The sequence below is a fragment of the Eschrichtius robustus genome, chromosome 15 (assembly GCF_028021215.1).
Source record: "Eschrichtius robustus isolate mEscRob2 chromosome 15, mEscRob2.pri, whole genome shotgun sequence".
NCBI lineage: Eukaryota > Metazoa > Chordata > Mammalia > Artiodactyla > Eschrichtiidae > Eschrichtius > Eschrichtius robustus.
Genome location: NC_090838.1, coordinates 77,215,488 through 77,225,901, shown reverse-complemented (window position 1 = coordinate 77,225,901; position 10,414 = coordinate 77,215,488). Strand labels below are relative to the sequence as shown.

Genomic DNA, 10,414 nt, shown 5'->3' with positions numbered 1-10,414 from the left:
TCTATTGTGTCATTTAAAGCTTCTGTTTCCTTATTTATTTTCATTTTGGATGATCTGTCCTTTGGTGTAAGTGAGGTGTTAAAGTCCCCCACTATTATTGTGTTACTGTCAATTTCCTCTTTTATGGCTGTTAGCAGTTGCCTTATGTATTGAGGTGCTCCTATGTTGGGCGCATATATATTTATAATTGTTATATCTTCTTCTTGGATTGATCCCTTGATCATTATGTAGTGTCCTTCCTTGTCTCTTGTAACATTCTTTACTTTAAAGTCTATTTTATCTGATATGAGTATAGCTACTCCAGCTTTCTTTTGATTTCCATTTGCATGGAATATCTTTTTCCATCCCCTCATTTTCAGTCTGTATGTGTCCCTATGTCTGAAGTGGGTCTCTTGTAGACAGCATATATATGGGTCTTGTTTTTATATCCATTCAGCAAGCCTGTGTCTTTTGGTTGGAGCATTTAATTCATTCACGTTTAAGGTAATTATCGATATGTATATTCCTATGACCATTTTCTTAATTGTTTTGGGTTTGTTTTTTAGGTCCTCTTGTGTTTCCCACTTAGAGAAGTTCCTTTAGCATTTGTTGTAGAGCTGGTTTGGTGGTGCTGAATTCTCTTAGCTTTTGCTTGTCTGTAAAGCTTTTGATTTCTCCATCAAATCTAAATGAGATCCTTGCCGGGTAGAGTAATCTTGGTTGTAGGTTCTTCCCTTTCATCACTTTAAGTATATCATGACACTCCCTTCTGGCTTGTAGAGTTTCTGCTGAGAAATCAGCTGTTAACCTTATGGGAGTTCCCTTGTATGTTATATTTCATTTTTCCCTTGCCGCTTTCAATAATTTTTCTTTGGCTTTAATTTTTGCCATTTTGATTACTATGTGTCTCGGCGTGTTTCTCCTTGGGTTTTTCCTGTATGGGACTCTGCGCCTCCTAGACTTGGGTGGCTATTTCCTTTCCCATGTTAGGGAAGTTTTCTACTATAATCTCTTCAAATATTTTCTCTGGCCCTTTCTCTCTCTCTTCTCCTTCTGGGACCCCTATAATGTGAATGTTGTTGTGTTTAATGTTGTCCCAGAGGTCTCTTAGGCTGTCTTCATTTCTTTTCATTCTTTTTTCTTTAGTCTGTTCCACAGCAGTGAATTCCACCATTCTGTCTCAAGGTCACTTCTCCGTTCTTCTGCCTCAGTTATTCTGCTATTGATTCCTTCTAGTGTAGTTTTCATTTCAGTTATTGTACTGGTCATCTCTGTTTGTTTGTTCTTTAATTCTTCTAGGTCTTTGTTAATCATTTCTTGCATCTTCTCAATCTTTGCCTCCATTCTTATTCCGAGGTCCTGGATCATCTTCACTATCATTATTCTGAATTCTTTTTCTGGAAGGTTGCCTATCTCCACTTCATTTAGTTGTTTTTCTGGGTTTTTTTCTTGTTCCTTCATCTGATATATAGCCCTTTGCCTTTTCATCTTGTCTATCTTTCTGTAACTGTGGGTTTTGGTCCACAGGCTGCAGGATTGTAGTTCTTCTTGCTTCTGCTGTCTGTCCTCTGGTGGTTGAGGCTATCTAAGAGGCTTGATGGGAGGCTCTGGTGGTGGGTGGAGCTGACTCTCACTCTCTATTTTGATGTGGAATAGTTTAGTTCTGCTCCTAGCTTCCATTTCCAAATTCACATATGAAATTCATAAGATGTTCAGAGTGAAATCTCCCTCTTCTTATGGTACATTTGATATATTTTATTAAAATATCACTATCCCGAGAATGAGTCACATCTCAAGAAGACTAATAGAAGCTTTTAAAAAATATTTTATAATATTTATAATATTAACCATGAGAGAGAAAACAGTTTAAAAAGCAAGAGCCAATATGCCTGGGAGGTGGGATTTGTAGATGTTGAATTTTAACATGTTATATGATTTTGTAACATCCAGGTGTGATGTCTAGTATACTATTGGAAAGAAAGTTTTTGTACTATGGCCAGGGATGGATTGGCAACTGATTAGTTAAGGTGAGAGGAATATGTAAGAAATGATCTCAACATATAGACTAAAATGCAATAGGGCTGGAATGAAGTGCCCTAAAAGGGAGGAAAATTCTTGCAGACCTTTCATACCCCCATGCCCTTGAGGCTGCCTAATCAGCAACTGTATTTACTTTCAGGTCACCCACTTGATATCCAATAGATAACCAACTTTCCCAATCTCTCAATATATCATAAGAAACCAATATGCATGTTATTTTAGTTACTTAACAATATGTAATAAACAGAAAATTTCTTTTAACTTTAAAATTTAGATGATGTAAAAGGCACATTAACATTTTTCTTAATGTTTATATCCCTTGTTTTAGACTGATTATAACTTGGGACTCTGACATTTGCAAAGAAAGCAATTAGTTTGAGTATTGAATTTTTCTTGACAAAAAATTACATTGCATTTTTCTGTCATACTAGTAGGATATTACTATAACTCTTAAAATTTTAAGTGTTTACTTCTATAAATTGCTAAGTTCTATGCTTAGAGCATATCTAATAATAATAATAGTAATAAAACTGATAGCAACAACTAATATTTACAGATCCAAGGGCTATTCTAAGGATTTTATATTTGTTAGTATATTTCGTTCTTAAAATAATCTTATGAACTAGATAATTTATGAAGTAGATAATAGAATGTATTAAGTTCTCTTTGATCCTTACTTCAGACAGGTGGAAAATGAGTAAGAGAAGGGTAAAAAACCTGATCAAACTTGCACAGCTCGTAAATTTGAATCTAGGTAGTCAGGTTCCAGCATTGATGCTCTTAAAACTATACAATACTGTAGTCTTGTTATCTGTCTTTGGCAGCAATGATATTTCAAAAATTCAAAATGGCTATTACTTACCTAAATATGCAATTTATAAGTGGATAGGACTTTAAAAATTTGTGACTTCTGACTCCAGGGTAAGGTTTTTGTTTGTTTCCTTACTTGCTTCATGGTTATTTTTCCTTGTTTTCTTTTTACTTTAGACCCTACTGCCACATAAACATTGGCAAACTTTGGAGAGAAAAGGCTGATGGTCAGAACAAGTTATTATTTCACGTAAATTAATCAGCTAGTGCCTGATAACATGCTGAGTGTATACAAATTATTTAGATTCGGTACTGGAATCAAATGGCAAAATATGCAATTCCCATCCTCTTAAGAGTGAGCTGATGATCAAGACTTAGTTATTTGCTTCTAAAGAATAAAAGATTGAAAGGGAAACATAGTCACTTTATAGAGGATAAACCTGGCAAACATTACCTTAGCCAAGTGATCAAAGCTAACATCATTGGGAATAAAGCACATTGTCAAGTACTTCCTGATGTGAGGTCAGAAGAAGAAAACCTCATCTCTATGGTATTCTTCCTCAAAATCCATCAGCATAGTCTAAGCTTGAGAAAACATCACAAAAAAAAAAAAAGTCAAATTGACAGACATAAAAATATGACCTTGAAAAGTATCAAATTTATGAAAAAATATTGAGAAAATGTCAGAGATTAGAAGAGACAAGGAGAAATAATAACTGAAAACAATATTTTATTTTCTGTTGGATCCTGGAACCACAAGGGAAAAAATACTTAGGGGTGAAATCCAATAAAGTTTTTAATTTAGTTGCCAGTGTTGTGCCAATTTACATTTCTCAGTAAGGAGGTTTTGGGTTAAGAAATCTGACATGGTTCTGAAGCATCCAGTACTGATAACAGTCTGCACCCCAAGTTTAGACTTTCAGTTATATGGGCATTGACGCTTCAATTGGAAAACTGGCTAATGGTACCCAAACTCATCAAGATATAAAACCTAAGGATGTCTTGTAACTTTAAAGACTACCTAGTCAATCTCTAATCCTTGTTTGAATGTGTTCTACAAACTTTTCTACAAGAAAGCCATCCACTTGGTCTGAAATAACTCCACAAGCAAACAAAGCTCCCTGAAGACAGTGACCTGAAAATGAAAGTGCAGCATGGTGGAAAATATAATAAGCAAGGATTCCTAATTGCTCTATTGTTGTAAAACTCTGAGGCAGGCAAGGATTATTGAGAGTAGGCTTACTGCTGGCTGTGCCTCTATGCTAGCCCTGAAATCTGGCTACTTCAAGTAAGGAGCATTGGCAGCTGCTAGAAGAAGCACACTACTGGGTTTATTGTTCTGTTTTTTCCTGCTTCAAAGTGCTATCTTAGATATAGGTAATGGCTGTTTCCCAGGGTTGCTATCCCATGGCTCTTCATCCAATTCTCTGGGCAACTATTACCTCTAAGCTGAAACTGCCAGTCAAGAATTTATTGGAAAGTGGAAGAGAAGTGTCAGTATAGTTTAACTTCACACTTTATTTAGTTATGTTATTCATATATTTTTTAGTGAAATATGTTATAACAAGAAAAGTTAAGAAATATGTTTCTTTATAAGGGGTTTTTAGTGGTATTATTATTATTTTTTTAAATAGCCACGTGTGGCTAGTGGATTTCTTAGTGGACAGCACAGATCTAGATTTTTATTTTTAGATCTTTAATTATTTATTTGATTGCACTGGTCTTAGTTGTGGCTCCCCGGCTCCTTAGTTGCAGCATGTGAGCTCATTAGTTGCAGCTCCCGGGCTCCTTAGTTGTGGCATGTGAACTCTTAACTGCGGCATGTGAACTTTTAGTTGTGTCATGAATGTGGGATCTAGTTCTCTGCATTGGAAGCAGGGAGTCTTATCCACTGCAGCACCAGGGAAGTCCCTAGAGATATTATTTCAAATAAGAGTTTCCTATCACTTCAACTAAATTAGAATATTATTAAGCATATGTAGTTTAAAAAATTTCTTTTGTTTTAGACCGCTTTCCTAAACTATTGAGTGAAAAGCATGGTTTATTTAACTCAGCTACTCAACTGTGAAAAGCCTCACTCTTTGGCATTAAAAAAAATAAACAAATTGCTACCATTCACTTGGTGACTTTTATCCTGAGCATCAAAGTCTAATGACATAAAGACTCAATAGGTAGGAAAAAAAGGTGAGAGTGAGCCTTCCAACCTCAAATTTAAAAAAAGAAAAGCTACCACTAAAATTCTTTGCATATGAAGGTTTGCATATGAAGTTCTGTTTTTAAAATGTCTTTTACTAGAGATAAATAGAAAATGTGAAAGGTTAAATAATTTACCTTAATAATTTAATTTATAAAGAAAGCTCTGTAGTTGTCCTGGACTTTCATACCTCAAAACAGATTATACATGTGTGTGTGCATATATAAATATATTAGCACAACCTAAAGCTTACATGTATGTCATTATCATCTATAATAATAATTATAAGATGATGCTTTTTGCAAATGCCTAGGAAATCCAGATAGCCAGGAGAATGGATTATCTGGGGAGTCAAAAGATGACTGCCAAAAAAAATCGAGATTTATTATAGGAAATTTTCCAAAAAGGTCTGAAGCCATGGGGTCAGATTCATGGCTCCCTCTGCAGTGAAATTACTTGTCAAATTCAGGTCTTGCAAGTTCTTGGTGTCATCATTCTGAACATTAATTAATGTTAACACATAGTTGGAGATGTAGCAAGTAGGGTTTTACGATATTATTCTTAGTAGGTCAAGAATATCTCTGACCAAATCCCCCAATTTCGATTAGTTTCAACTCAATATTAATGATATTTATCAAGCATTTACTATTTTCTAAAAGTTCTATCACTGAGAGAATAAAAGGTAGTTGGGAGGATTTCATTGATCCAAATAGTTATTGATAGTATCGTTTTGCTTATATAATGATTTCTGATATATTTATTAATTTATATATTTAATATAATTTCTGATATATTTAATCACTTGAAATCATAAGAGGAAAATAAAATATCATTATCAACAAGAATGCCATATTTATGATGTAGATATAACTAGGCTGTTTTGGAGCTTTGGTTATAAAGGAAACGAATGCTCAGCAGAGTTTGAGAGTTCTCACAAATTTCTGGAAAGAAACTTTTTACATATAAAGTATAACTATGATCCAATGACCAAAAACTTTAGATAAGACTATGATTTAAAATGAATTGGCACCTCAAAAATAAAATTTTTGTCAGATATCCATGAATAACATAAAAGAGCAAATTAGATGAGAACTATCTAAAATGCACAGTAAGCAAGCCTGAAGACCTTTTGCAAGATTCTGTATGTTCTTCCTTCCTCACTTCCATCCTTCCTTCCTTCTTTTCTTCCTTCCTTTCTTGTTTTTTTCTTTCTTGTTTAATTGTAAGAGGTTAGAAGAAATACACATAACCAAAGAATACAAAAGTGTGACAAAAACATGGAAAAGACGTGTCAGGAAGCTCTGTCCTCAAAATGAGATGTGGCTTGTGAGCCTGTGGAATGTAAGAAAAGTGGGGTTTCTGGGAATGTTTGCAGAGGAAGGTAAAAGAGAAAGAGAGGTCAACCTGCTTGAGGCAGGTGCTATTATTTTAATAGAAGTTATAAAAAGGAGCCGACCTTACTCTAATTTGTCTTCTATTTCCATCATCGAGTAGAAGTTCTTCAAACTTAAGGGTGGGATAAATGTAGAAAAGAAAGAATTGAATCCTTAAATCAGATATTGCAAGGTTTAATGCATATAGACACCAGAAAGATAACATAGAGAGGCATGCAGGGCATAAAAGAAAGAGGAGAATGTGGAACTGTAAAGAACTGAAAAGCACATCTTTATCTAAAGCAATTCACGCTCCATTATAAAAAATAAAAACACATTCTATGAAGAAAATGCTGCCCAGTGACCCTTCCTTTTCTGCTATCCTTTATGTCAAAACTCCTAGAAATCCTTGTCTGGGCTTTCAATTCTAGTACTGCAGTGTATAAGATGTCTTGAAAAAAAACCCCCACTACATAACACCCATGAATAGTGAATGTATTATAGCAAACATTATTTATTTGGTTGATAGATTTGGTTCCTCTTTGGTTTGGTTTGTTTTAAGTCATTCTTTACAGCTCAAGAAAGCAAGTGAGAGAAATATCAGTGGTCAGATAAAAAATGGGAGCTAGAAACAAGAAGTAAGTCAGTGTATATTTTAAGCTACTCTGGTGCCCATACAAACACTGATAACTAAGAGAATATTTTAGTATTTGTTCAGGCAACGGGAGACGTGGATGGGTCCACTGTAAAGAGAATTGTGGCACCCACATAAAACTGGAACCCATCCAGTGAAATTCTCAGTGAAAGGATTAGATGGAAAACTCACTGAATTGTCAAAGGGAGATAACATTCATTAACTGTCTTGAAATGGGTTTTGGGTTCAAAAAGGTGTCATTTGAGAATTGAGTCATTTATCTGCCCTGGCATAGATTTGTGATTTGCATATATCTTCTTTGTGTAGCCATTGATACCTGCAGACAAATATTAACTTTGAGAGACCCACAAAAGAAAAGTGATACTCAGCTAAACAAATGATCTGAAGTAATAGAATCAGCATGTCGGAGAAAGAGACAAATGTTCATTTGTCTGATGTTGCAGACTACTGTGGGAATGATGAACAGTTCAATAAATGCTGTTAGGGTAATAATAAAATACGACTGAATTCTTACCTTACACCATGTAGACAATTCAATTACAGGTGAATTAAATATTAGCTAAGACAATGAAACTTGAAACTTTTAGAATAAAACATGCAATAATATATTGATAACTTCTGGAAAGAAAAGGATTTCTTGACACAAAATACATTATATTGAAAGTATTGACAAGTTGACTATATTTCTTTAAATGTATTTAATTACAACTAGAAAAATTAAAAGACAACTATATTCCAAGAAAAGATAATTACAATATATTTAACCAACTTTTGTTAATATAAATTATAACATATATTATATATGAATTAAAATTAAAAGCAGTAATGTGAAGTCAGTTTAAGAAATATATGCAAAAGAAAATAACAGACAATCTACAAAAGACGATAACAGAATCACCAATAAATAATGGTAAAGATGATCACCTTCACTATCAAACAGAAAGTTGTGAAATAGGAAACATAAAAAGATATCTTTTCATACTTATCAAACATTTTTTAAGTTATAAAAATAACAAGAATTGTCAAAGGTGTACTATGACACAACTGTTATATTCTACTAGAGGAAATATAAAGTGGTACCATCAAACAAGTTTACAATTGAGAAGAAATTACAAATGTGAAAATGCGTAGCAAACACTAGCAAATGTGAAAATTTGTGTATCTTAGGACCCAATAATCCAAATACATAGCCTTACCTGTGCACAAACTGACATTTACAATAAGCATCTTTCTGAATATTAAAAAATAAGAAAAACCAAAAATATCAATCAACAAAAAGAGTTGGTAAAACCCATCATATGATTTATACAGTAACTAGTAACATTAATAAACTATAGCCACACATGTCAGCTTTGGTGCATTTCATATACATTTGAATAGAATATATTTGAATTGAAAAACACCCGCAAGAATTAATGTGATATATTTACTTTGCACACAGTTTAAAAGTAGGCATAAAAGACTCTTTTTTTTTTTTTAATTATATGCATCAAAAAATTATAAGCCAAAGCACAGGAATAATTAAGTTATTATAGGAATTTCACCTAGTACCCAAGGAAGGGGAAATACAAACAATGAAGGATATTAAGGAGTTCTATTAAATTTTAATGCTTATTAAATTAACTATATAGACATATATTGTATTATTTGCACATATTTATATATAATACAATTACAATATATACCTAATTTAAAAGAGTAATTAAAATCCTCCACCTTTTTTATTGTAATCTGTTTAGTTCCCATATCTATACTGAAATTATATTCAAGGTCAAAAGTGTTCTCTAAATTTCTAAACCAAAACCTAATATGAGTCTTCATCTTAATTTCTTTGGTAGTTTTGAACATGATTGCTGACTCCCTTCCTCTTTGTTATATAAAAATGCATTTAAGTATGAAACACTATACTTTGTGAAAAACTGTATGTGTACCTGTGTGAATTTTTTCAATATGATTTTTCTTCCCTTCCATCTTCTTTTATTTTCCTACTGGAATTCAAAGTATAAGAATATTAGGCCACTTATTGTTGTTGTTCGGTTCCTTATTTTCCCCCATACCAACCTTTTTTTCCTCTTTTACTTCATTTTTGTGTTGTTTTTTTTTCCCTGTGCCTTCAGGAGTACTAATCTTCATTTTTGTGTCAAATCTACAGATAAACCCATTCTGTGATTTGGCTTTATTTTAGTTTTTGCATTATTTTTAGATCTAGATGGTCCTTTAGGTTCCCCTTAATAATTTCAGTTTCTTTCTATATTATGTTGATATATTTCTTTAATCCTTGAATATATTTGTAATAGATATTTTTAAGTTTTTTTTTTTTAATTCTATCTAAGGCATGGCTCTTCTGAAGATGCTACTGAATGTCACAGATGTTTAATGGCATCTTCACACTCATGCAATGTGTCTATATCACGCTCATCAGGCAAGCATCTTTCTTTTTAAGTTTTAAAATAACAAAATAACAAATGCTGTCAAACATGTGCAGCATTGCTCACTTCAGCAGCACATATACTAAAATTGGAACGATACAGAGAAGATTAGCATGGCCTCTGTGCAAGGAAGACATGCAAATTAATGGAAAATTCCATATTTTTACTAGAGAAAGAAGAAAAAACAAAACCCAAAGTTAACAGAAGGAAAGAAATCATAAAGATCAGAGCAGAAATAAATGAAATAGAAACAAAGAAAAAAAATAACAAAGATCAATAAAACTAAAAGCTGGTTCTTTGAGAAGATAAACAATATTGATAAACCATTAGCCAGACTCACCAAGAAAAAGAGGGAGAGGACTCAAATCAATAAAATTTGAAATGAAAAAGGAGAAGTTACAACACACACTGCAGAAATACAAAGCTTCCTAAGAGACTACTAAGCAATGCTATGCCAATAAAATGGGCAACCTGGAAGAAATGGACAAATTCTTAGAAAGGCATAACCTTCCAAGACTGAACCAGGAAGAAATAGAAAATATGAGAAGACCAATCACAAGTAATGAAATTGAAACTGTGATTAAAAATCTTCCAACAAACAAAAGTCCAGGACCAGATGGCTTCACAGGTGAATTATATGAAACATTTAGAGAAGAGTTAACACCCATCCTTCTCAAACTCTTCCAAAAAATTACAGAGGAAGGAACACTCCCAAACTCATTCTATGAGGCCACGATCACCCTGATACCAAAACCAGACAAAGATACTACAAAAAAAAAAAAAAAAATTACAGACCAATATCACTGATGAATATAGATGCAAAAATCCTCAACAAAATATTAGCAAACAGAATCCAAAAACACATTAAAAGGATCGTACACCATGATCAAGTGGGATTTATCTCAGGGATGCAAGGATTCTTCAATATACGTAA

At 33.2% G+C, this 10,414-nt stretch overlaps 1 non-coding gene across 1 annotated transcript; it reads left to right on the top strand.

Annotated features, from left to right (window-relative positions):
* The first annotated feature begins 9,538 nt into the window (after positions 1–9,538).
* LOC137778211 (U6 spliceosomal RNA) lies at positions 9,539–9,645 on the top strand. The gene has a single exon (XR_011076790.1). It is a non-coding gene; the product is annotated as a U6 spliceosomal RNA (small nuclear RNA).
* The last annotated feature ends 769 nt before the right edge of the window (positions 9,646–10,414 follow it).